The sequence below is a fragment of the Molothrus ater genome, chromosome 25 (genome assembly GCF_012460135.2).
Source record: "Molothrus ater isolate BHLD 08-10-18 breed brown headed cowbird chromosome 25, BPBGC_Mater_1.1, whole genome shotgun sequence".
Taxonomy (NCBI): Eukaryota; Metazoa; Chordata; class Aves; order Passeriformes; family Icteridae; genus Molothrus; species Molothrus ater.
In genome coordinates this window covers 352612-361692 of record NC_050502.2, presented here as the reverse complement: position 1 = coordinate 361692, position 9081 = coordinate 352612, and positions in this window count along the sequence as shown.

The window sequence follows — 9081 nt, the reverse complement described above, 5'->3', positions numbered from 1 at the left end:
CATACACAGTAACCTTCTCCATAACTTTACCAGGCACTGAAGTGACACTGGCAGGTCTGTAGTTTTCAGGGTGCTCTGGAGCTGCTCCCTTGCTTTGCCTGGGCAAAGCATGCTTTTCACATTCCATCCTGTGCTCTGTATGGAAGTTTGATGTGGGAGTTGGGAGATTGAGTAGTGGTACCATGGCTTGTGAGCCAGCTCCTCTGAGGAGTTTGTTGTGGGAGTTGACAACTCATTGAAGAAAAGGGCACAAAATTAAGGGCTTGTAGCCACCACTCCTGTGGAAGTGCATTGTAAATATTCAAGAGCTTGTTGGTCAACACCTTTGGAGTTTATACTCTAGACTCAGCTGGCTGGTTGCTGGAGCTGAGGCAACACTACAATAAAAGCACAAGAGCTCCTTGACCTTTGTTCAGCCTGATGAGGTTTTACAATGAGCCAACCAATGGGTCATGGCATCCCACAGCTCCCTCAGCTGCTCCTGGTGCTCCAGATCCATTCCCTCCCCTGGACATGCTCCAGCCCTTCGATGTTTCTCTTTCCAGGAGGGGCCCAGAACTGGACACAGCTTTACAGCTGCCTCACCAGAGCACCTTGTTCTACCCAGTCAAAAGTTTTTTCTCCTATTTCCTTATTTTCCCACCTGGTTCCTAAGCCTAAAAAATGAATGAGGTTAGGTGTCTGACTGAACTGGAAATACAGCATCCAGCACGTTCTGTACGTCACCTGTTCCAGCACAGACAGGTAAAGGCTTTGAGAATAAGTTTTTGCTATTTCCCAAGATCGCTGTCTGCCAGCAGTATTTACTGCTGGTCCTTTTTAGCTAAAGAATGCTAGCTGGTCTCTTGGAAAATTCAAATTCATTCAGATTTGGGTAATTTTTGCTAAGTCTTTCAACTCTCTTGAATTGGCAAAGTCCTCCAGCCTCTGGAGGTTGATCTTTGCCTTCCTCATTTATGAGATGTCAGGCTAACAACTCCTCTTGGGTTTTTTTCATGGTCAGAAATTTTCCTCATGTTGAATCCAAACATGTTGAGCGAGGTCTAACTCAGCTTCCTCTAAATTCCTAACCACAGAGCCACAGGCTTCAAACAAACATTTTGGGGAAAAAATATTTCAGCTGACTGTCTCCTCTCCTGCCTGTTCATTTGGCATCATTTGGGTTTGACTTTGAGGTCTGGTGTCAGCAGAGACTTGTGTGCAGAGATGATTAGCTATTTATTTGTCAGATGTTGGTCCAGTCTGCTCTCAAGAGGGTCGCTTTGCTCCTTGGCCTGCAATTTCAGCTGGAAAAGCAGCCAGACAGATGCATCCACTGCCTGTCAATAGGGATGCTGTGAATACTTGCTCTTGTCAAACTTGGTGCCACTGAGATATCATGAGATGGAAAATTGAGCTGTAACAGAACTAATGCCAAAATTCATCTGGAGCCTTGAAAGCACCAAATGATACCATGTGCTCCCTATTCAATATGTATTACGTCAGTTATAAACTATTACAGTTCTCAGTGCAATATTTAGGACCGAGTCAACAAAGCCATACCTGTCCTACAAGGGCAGGGCTCCACCTCTTTGAGGACACATCTGAATTCATATTTTCCACCACGTAAAGCAAATTTGTATATATAAAGTTGTAAGACTGGCTAAATTCACTGCCAGTTTTGCAGCTTGGAAAGGTAGAGTTGGCATAAGACACACAAAAACATCATTCAGGGTTTTGAAACCATAAAAACTGGCTGAGGGCAGGGTTACATGGGATATTGGGAAGACATTCTTCCCTGTGAGGGTGCTGAGGCTCTGGCACAGGTTGTCCAGAGCAGCTGTGGCTGCCCCTGCACCCCTGGAAGTGTCCATGGCCAGGTAGGACAGGGCTTGGAGCAACCCGGGATAGTGGAAGGTGTCCCTGCCATGGCAGGGGTGGGACTGCATGGGCTTTAATGTCCCTTCCCACCCTAACCAGGCTGAGATTAGTTGATCCCATTATTTTAATTAAAATTGGACTTTATGGGAGTTCACAATAATTTTACATTCCACATCTGATTTCTACACATTAAGCAAATGAATGCTTGAAATTCTATTCAAGGCTTACCAAATCCTGTGTCATAGTGCTTATTTTGTTCAAGATATTTCTTTGTCCAATTCCACTCAACCACAAAGAATTAAAATTCAAAACTCATCCAAAGTCTGAAATGCCAATGGACTGTTTGAGGATCCATCACCATCATGCTTAAAGTTTTAGGATTAAGGAAAACCAGTTGAGTAAAAAAGGAAAGTTACAATTTTGACAGGACAATTTGGACCATGAAAAAAATTAATTGTGGGGAAAAGTCCCATTTGGGCAAAAGGCCCAATTGTGGGCCTGGGCTCCACTTCCTCCCACTGGTGTTTACTGCACAGAGGAGGGTAATTATTGTTCCTGTTAATGAACTGAATAAAATAAGGAGTAAATTACTTGGAATTCAAAATCTCATTTTTAAAGTGATATCTCACTTAACCATGTAATGTAATGAAAAACATTAGGATACAGATTTCTGTGGTCTTGGAGTTTAGATATGGGAAAGGATTTAAATTTAGCTCAGACAGAACGATTAATACCCAGAACTTCTCCCATCAGCAGAAACCTGAGAAAACATAGTTTACTTATCCATAAAAACACAATCAGTCTAAAACTCATCTATTTCTCCCATAAACATCCATCCTAAACAAGACAGTGCTGACTGGAGGACAGGCAGGTTGTCCTTCCCTCTCTCCAGCTGGTGAAGGTTCAAGGGCAGCACAGAGGCACCAGCCCTGCTCAGCTGGAGCTGTGGCTCAGTGCATTGGGCTCACAGTGAACAGGTTTATTCTGAAAAGGATCATCCATGGGAGGCCTGGAGAGGGGGTTCTGGTTCAAGGGTCAGCTATGGCTTCATGTCAAGCACCTCCCTGGAGGCTCTTGGCTTCCTCACTCCCGGCCAGGGAGGGCTGTTTGAGGCCCTGCTCTGCAGAAGGGAAGGTGTTGGGAAACAAATGCTCTAGCACTGGAAGTAGAGCACCACCAGGGTTGGTCAGAGCACAGCAGACCCTGTGACCTGGGGGGACCATATCGAGGTGAGGGGTGGGACTTCTTTCTGCTGTCACTGCCGGCAAAGTTCCAGCTGTCACCATACAGGAGCAAGCCCTCAGGGATAAGGTTACATAATTGTTCCTGGTTTTGGCCTGTGATTTCAGTCCTTCAACACAGCCAGTAGAATTGGCTGAGCTGGTGAATGTTTTTAATCATAGAATCAAAATATTTTGAGTTGGAAGGGACCTGTCAAGTCCAATTGCTATTTCTGCACAGGACACCCCTAAGAATCCCACCATGATCCTGAGAGAAAAGGAACTTCCAGCAAGGGAGGAACCAGTCAGGTGGAGATGCAGCTGGGGCAGAGGGAGCAGGGCCATCATGGCATATCCCATCCTCAGGGACACCAAAGTGGAATACAGAGGTGCTGTGGAGCCAGTGCCACTCCAAAAGCTCTGCTGTCACCATCATGTGTGACATGGCAGGATGCAGAGAGAGCCCGGCTGCAGCTGCTCAGGGAGCAGCTGCTTTGATCACCTTCCTGTGCCAAAGGAATTGGGGCAATAGAATCACAGAATATCCTGAGCAGGAAGGGACCCACAGGGGTCATCCAGTCCAACCCCTGCCCTGCACAGACACCCCAACAATCCCACCCTGGGCATCCCTGGCAGCGCTGCCCAAACACTCCTGGAGCTCTGGCAGCCTCGGGGCCGTGGCCATTCCCTGGGGAGCCTGGGCAGTGCCAGCACCCTCTGGGGAAAGAACCTTTCCTGATCTCCAGCCTGACCCTGCCCTGACACAGCTCCAGCCCTTCCCTGGGGTCCTGTCCCTGCTCACAGAGAGCAGAGATCAGAGCTGCCCTTCAGGAGGAGCTGCAGCCCCCCAGGAGCTCTGCCCTGTTATGGGAAGTGAAAGTTTCCTCAATAGCCAAGAAGGCAGATAGCTCATCAACTCCACTGTTGGAAAAATACTAAATCAACTCTGAAAATGCTGAATTGGACAGGGCTTGGAGCAACCTGTCTAGTGGGAGGTGTCCTTAACCATGGCAAGGGGTGGAATGGGGTGAGCTTTAAGGTTCCTTCCAACCCAAACCAGTCTGGGATTCCATTAAAGGCTCCCTAGAACACAAGTGACCCAAAAAAGGTGACTTAATTCATGTCTCGCTCTCATTTCTGCCAACGGTGACTCAGGAAAGACACTTAAAGCCCTAATTCACAACTCCCAAATGAAAACTTTACAAGATAAATCTCATAAGGAAGCAAAAATGAAAAAGAATATCACCCAGGCATAGAGAGAAGCTTTGGGCATGTGGGTTGAAGGGGTGAAGAAGCCAAAGAGGGGGGACAGGAGTGGTCAAAAAAAAAAAAGATCAAACAAAATCAACACCATCAGACACATTTCCCTCTGTAAGTCTCTGTCTGAAGTTTCTCTCATCTGCCTCACGATTGTCATGAAAGGACAGAAACTGGGATGACCGAAAAACACCCTGGTTGGAATCCTGGTCTTCCTCGAGATGGTTGCTTGCCAAGATCCTGAGGCCTGAGCAGAGCTTCTGGCCTGCCAAGCTACTGTTTGCAAGTGTGTTTGCTGTATTGGAACACTGAACCTAGTGAAAGGAGAAGGGGCACCTTGCTCTTCTTCGCCTACACTCGCTTTCCCAACAATAGCCCTGGAATTTCCCCATCTCTCAGCTTGGCTGGACTTTTCTTGGCTGGGTAACCTTTGGTGGTCCCCACAGAAGATCCTTCATCTGTTCTACAACCACAGTGACAGATGGACTGAGATGGGAGAAGCCTCTCCCTCAAGGACTGAGACTGAAACCCCTAACGTGGGGGAAGTGTGCGAGGGAGCTGACCTGACCAAAGCGAGATATTTGCCTGCAGATGTGACCATTGGACCAAGAAGACAATGGTTCTTGCCTACTGCTGAGAATATGGGTACTATGTGTACCCTTCTTCAATGCCTTCTTTCTCCTCAGAAATTTCAATAGACTATTCTTCATTGTACTTGATTCCCCCCAGTAATTCGAAGACCTGTTTTCCCCCTACCAAAAAAGGACTATAAAGAACCTTGACTTGACCAGTGTCTTCAAGACCTCCCTGACATGACCAGGCGAACTCCATCAACTGGACTTCGAAGGATTTTGTCATTCTATGTTTGGTAGCTATATGCCTTTCTTTCTCTTCATCCCTCTCTTTTCCCTATTCTTTCCCTTTTCCCCAATCCCCCCTAACACATTTTGCTGTGGTTGCTCAATAAAGGTGCATTTGTTCTTGATTATTACTGCAAATCCCCTCTCTGTGTCGGTTTCTTGCACTCTGAGATCAATTGACGAACCATCATGAATTCCCTTCGTAAGAACGGATCGTGACACCCTCCTATAATAAAAGCACCTAAGGTGAACCCAAATCCAGCTGGAGCGGCTTTGAATCATGCCAGAAATGCCCAGCAAAGATGCCATTACTTGTCTCCACACCCCAGAATTCAGAGAATCGCATCAGGTACATTTTTGTGGGTCAGTATCTGAACAATTCCACATCAAATCCTGCTGCCTCCAAAGTCAGATCACCTCAGCAGAGAAAAATGTGCAGAGACAGAAACACTCTGCTATTGCAGTCAAGTAGAAAAATTATAAAAGAAAGGCCTCATAAAATCAGACCTGCTCAGTTGGATGGATGGCTGGCCTGCCATTGCTTCTAAGTGCAGCTAGCACTTTGCAATTTCCCATGTGAAAACAATCCTTGTGTGAACAGTTCGCTAACATAACAATCTATTCTTGGGTGAAAAACAACTAACACTTCCATAAACATTAAATCTATCACGTGAGAACCAGTGAAGAAAATATGTAAACAATTTAAAAATAGAGAGATTTGATAGACAAGTAAATGCCTTTACCTTTTACTAACCAATAGAGCAATTGGCAAGAAAACTATTAACCAATTAGCTATTAACCAGTTAAAGTTGCACATGAGGTCAGTAAAAACTGTATAAAAATGAGTTGTGTGAAAAAAGAATTGGCTTTTTCCTGCATGAAGAAATGGAGTCTCGCCTGATTCATTCTGATACTCTTGCCAGTAATTCATTTTTACAGAGCAAGTCTCTTGGCCATGAGATCATAAACCAGCTCAGTCCTTCCAAGTGGCTGCTGGAGAAAAGGGCCTGGGGATGCTTGTCTGGCCATGGTGTGTCCAACAGGACCATCCAGTGACTGTCCCCTCCATGGGTGAGGCCCCACCTCAAATCCTGGGGTCAGTTTTAAGCTCCTCACCCCCAAAAAGACCCTGAGGGACTGGAACATGTACCGGGGAATGGAAATGGAGCTGTGGAAGGGTCTGGAGAACAAGGAGCAGCTGAGGGAGCTGGGGGAGGGCTGGAGGAAAGGAGGCTCAGGGGGGACCTTCTGGCTCTGCACAACTCCCTGACAGGAGGGAGCAGCCAGCGGGGGTCAGGCTCTACTCCCAGGGAACAGGGACAAGCCAAAAAGGTTCAGCACTGAAAATAAAGACTTTACAAGTTCCCCAGGGGAGATTTAGGTTGGATATTATGAAAAATTTCTTTCTGGAAAGGGTGGTCAGGCCATGGCAAGGCACCCCCTCACCTGTGGCAGTGGTGGAGTCACCACTCATTAAAGTGTGTGGATGTGTCCCCTGGGAACATGGATTAGGGCGTAGATGGCAGTGCTGGGGAAACATTTGGACTTGGTGATCCTAGAGGGCTTTTCCAACCTCAAGGATTCTGTGACTCCATGATTTTACTTCTTTCAGAAACTTCTCCAATGCTACTTTGTCAGCCAGAAGCAGAGGTCAGACTCCAACTGCACTTGCTGTTTCTTGCTCAAACACAGCTCCTGCTCTCACAGCAGCTCCTTTGCAGGCCAAGTCCTGTTCCTTCCAACCACAGACCAGACCGTGAAACTGCTTTGCAACAACAGAAGTTCCAAAGAGGCCTTGAAAGGTTGGTGAGGTCCTAGCACAGGATGCCCAGAGCAGCTGTGGCTGCCCCATCCCTGGAAGTGTCCAAGGCCATGTTGGACAGGGCTTGGAGTAACCTGGGATAGTGGAAGGTGTCTGTGGCAAGGGGTGGGACAGGATGGGCTTTAATGTCTCTTCCCACCCAAACCAGTCTGGGATTTCACAATTCTGCTGTACTACACAGCCCCAGAATTCACTGAAGCTCTGAACCAGGACACTCAGGTAGAGACTGCTACTTCAAGGTAGAAACATTCAGGAAAAAAGACCAGCCCCTTTAGGGCTTGAAGGCAAAGACTGTGCCTTGAAACCCAAGGCAGGAGCCAGATCTGCATTCCTGGAGCCCCTGCACTGGGCCAGGCTGCAGACACAGAATCACAGAATAAACCAGGTTGGAAAAGACCTTTGAGATCATTGAGTCCAACCTGTGACCTACTACCTTACCAACTAAGCCATGGCACTGAGTGCCTCATCAAGTCTTTTTTTAAACACCTCCAGGGACAGTGAATACACCACTTGCCTGGGCAGCCCATTCCAATGCTGAACCACTCTTTCTGTGAATATTTTTTTTTTCTAATATCTAACTTAAACCTCCCATGGTGCAGCTTCAGGCTCTGACCTCTCATCCTGTCATTGGTCACCAAGGAGAAGAGACCAACCCCCATCTGGCCACAACCACCTTTCAGGGTGGTCACTAGAGAGTGATAAGGTCCCCCTGAGTCTCCTTTTCTCCAGGCTGAGCACCCCCATCTCCCTCGGTGGTTCCTCACAGGGTTTGTGTTCCAAGCCCCTCACCAGCCTCGTTGTGCTCCTTTGGACACACTCAAGCATCTCAACATCCTTCCCAAACTGAGGGGCCAGCACTGGACACAGCACTCAAGGTTTGGCCTCACCAGTGCCAAGTACAGGGGAAGAATGACTCCCTGCTCCTGCTAGCCACACCATTCCTGATCCAGGCCAGGAGCCACTGGCCTTCTGGGCCACCAGGGCACTCTGCTGGCTCATATTCAACCGGCTGTCACCAGCACCCCCAGGTCCCTTTCTGCCTGGGCACTGTCCAGCCACACCATCCCCAGCCTGTAGCATTGCAGGGGGTTATTGTGGCCAAAATGCAGGACTGGGCACTTGGGCTTATTAAACTTCATCCTGTTAGACTAAACCCATCCATCCAGCCATTCCAGGTCTCTCTGCAGTGCACTCCTACCCTCAAGCAGATCAACACATGCTCCCAGCTTGGTCTCATGTGCAAATTTACTGACGGTGGACTCAATTCCCTCATCCATGTAATCAATAAAGATATTAAATGGAACTGGCCCCAGTACAGATCCCTGAGGGACACCACTGGTGACTGGCTGTCAGCTCGATGCAGCCCCACTCACCACCACTCTCTGGGCCAGCCATGCAGCCAGTTCTGAACCCAGCACAGAGTGCTCCTGTCCCAGCCATGGGCTGCAGCTTTTCCAGGAGTGTGCTGTGGGAGACAGTGCCAAAGGCCTTGCTGGAGTCCAGGCACACAACATCCACAGCCTTTCCTGCATCCAGCAGGCAGGTGACCTGGTCATAGAAGGAGATCAGGTTGGTCAGGCAGGACCTGCTCCTCCCAAACCCATACTGGCTGGGTCTGATCCCCTAGGCATCCTGTAGGTATCAGGTGATAGCACCCAAGATGATCTGTTCCATTATCCTACTGGGCACTGATGTCAGGCTGACAGACCTGGAGTCTCCCAGATGCTCCTTCCAGCCCTTCAGGGATGCTGTAAATCCCTTCAGGCACAGGAAGGAGCCCAGTGACAGAGGGAAGGAATGCCAGGCGGCTTTGAAGCAACAGATCTCCCCAAAGAAACAAGCACCACCTCGGAATTCTACCTTCCATAAAGGGGGAGGCAGAAGGCCTTTCCTTCTGGCCATCCCTGCAAGTTATTACGTTTGCTGGAGGGCTGAAGTATCAGGGAATATGGGCATCTCCAGGAGCTTGATGCAGGCTTGGAGCAGCAGGAGGTTCCTTGCAGCTTTTTATTTACACCTCACTGTCCTGCTGCCAGCATGGTCTGTCCTGACAGTTCCTGCA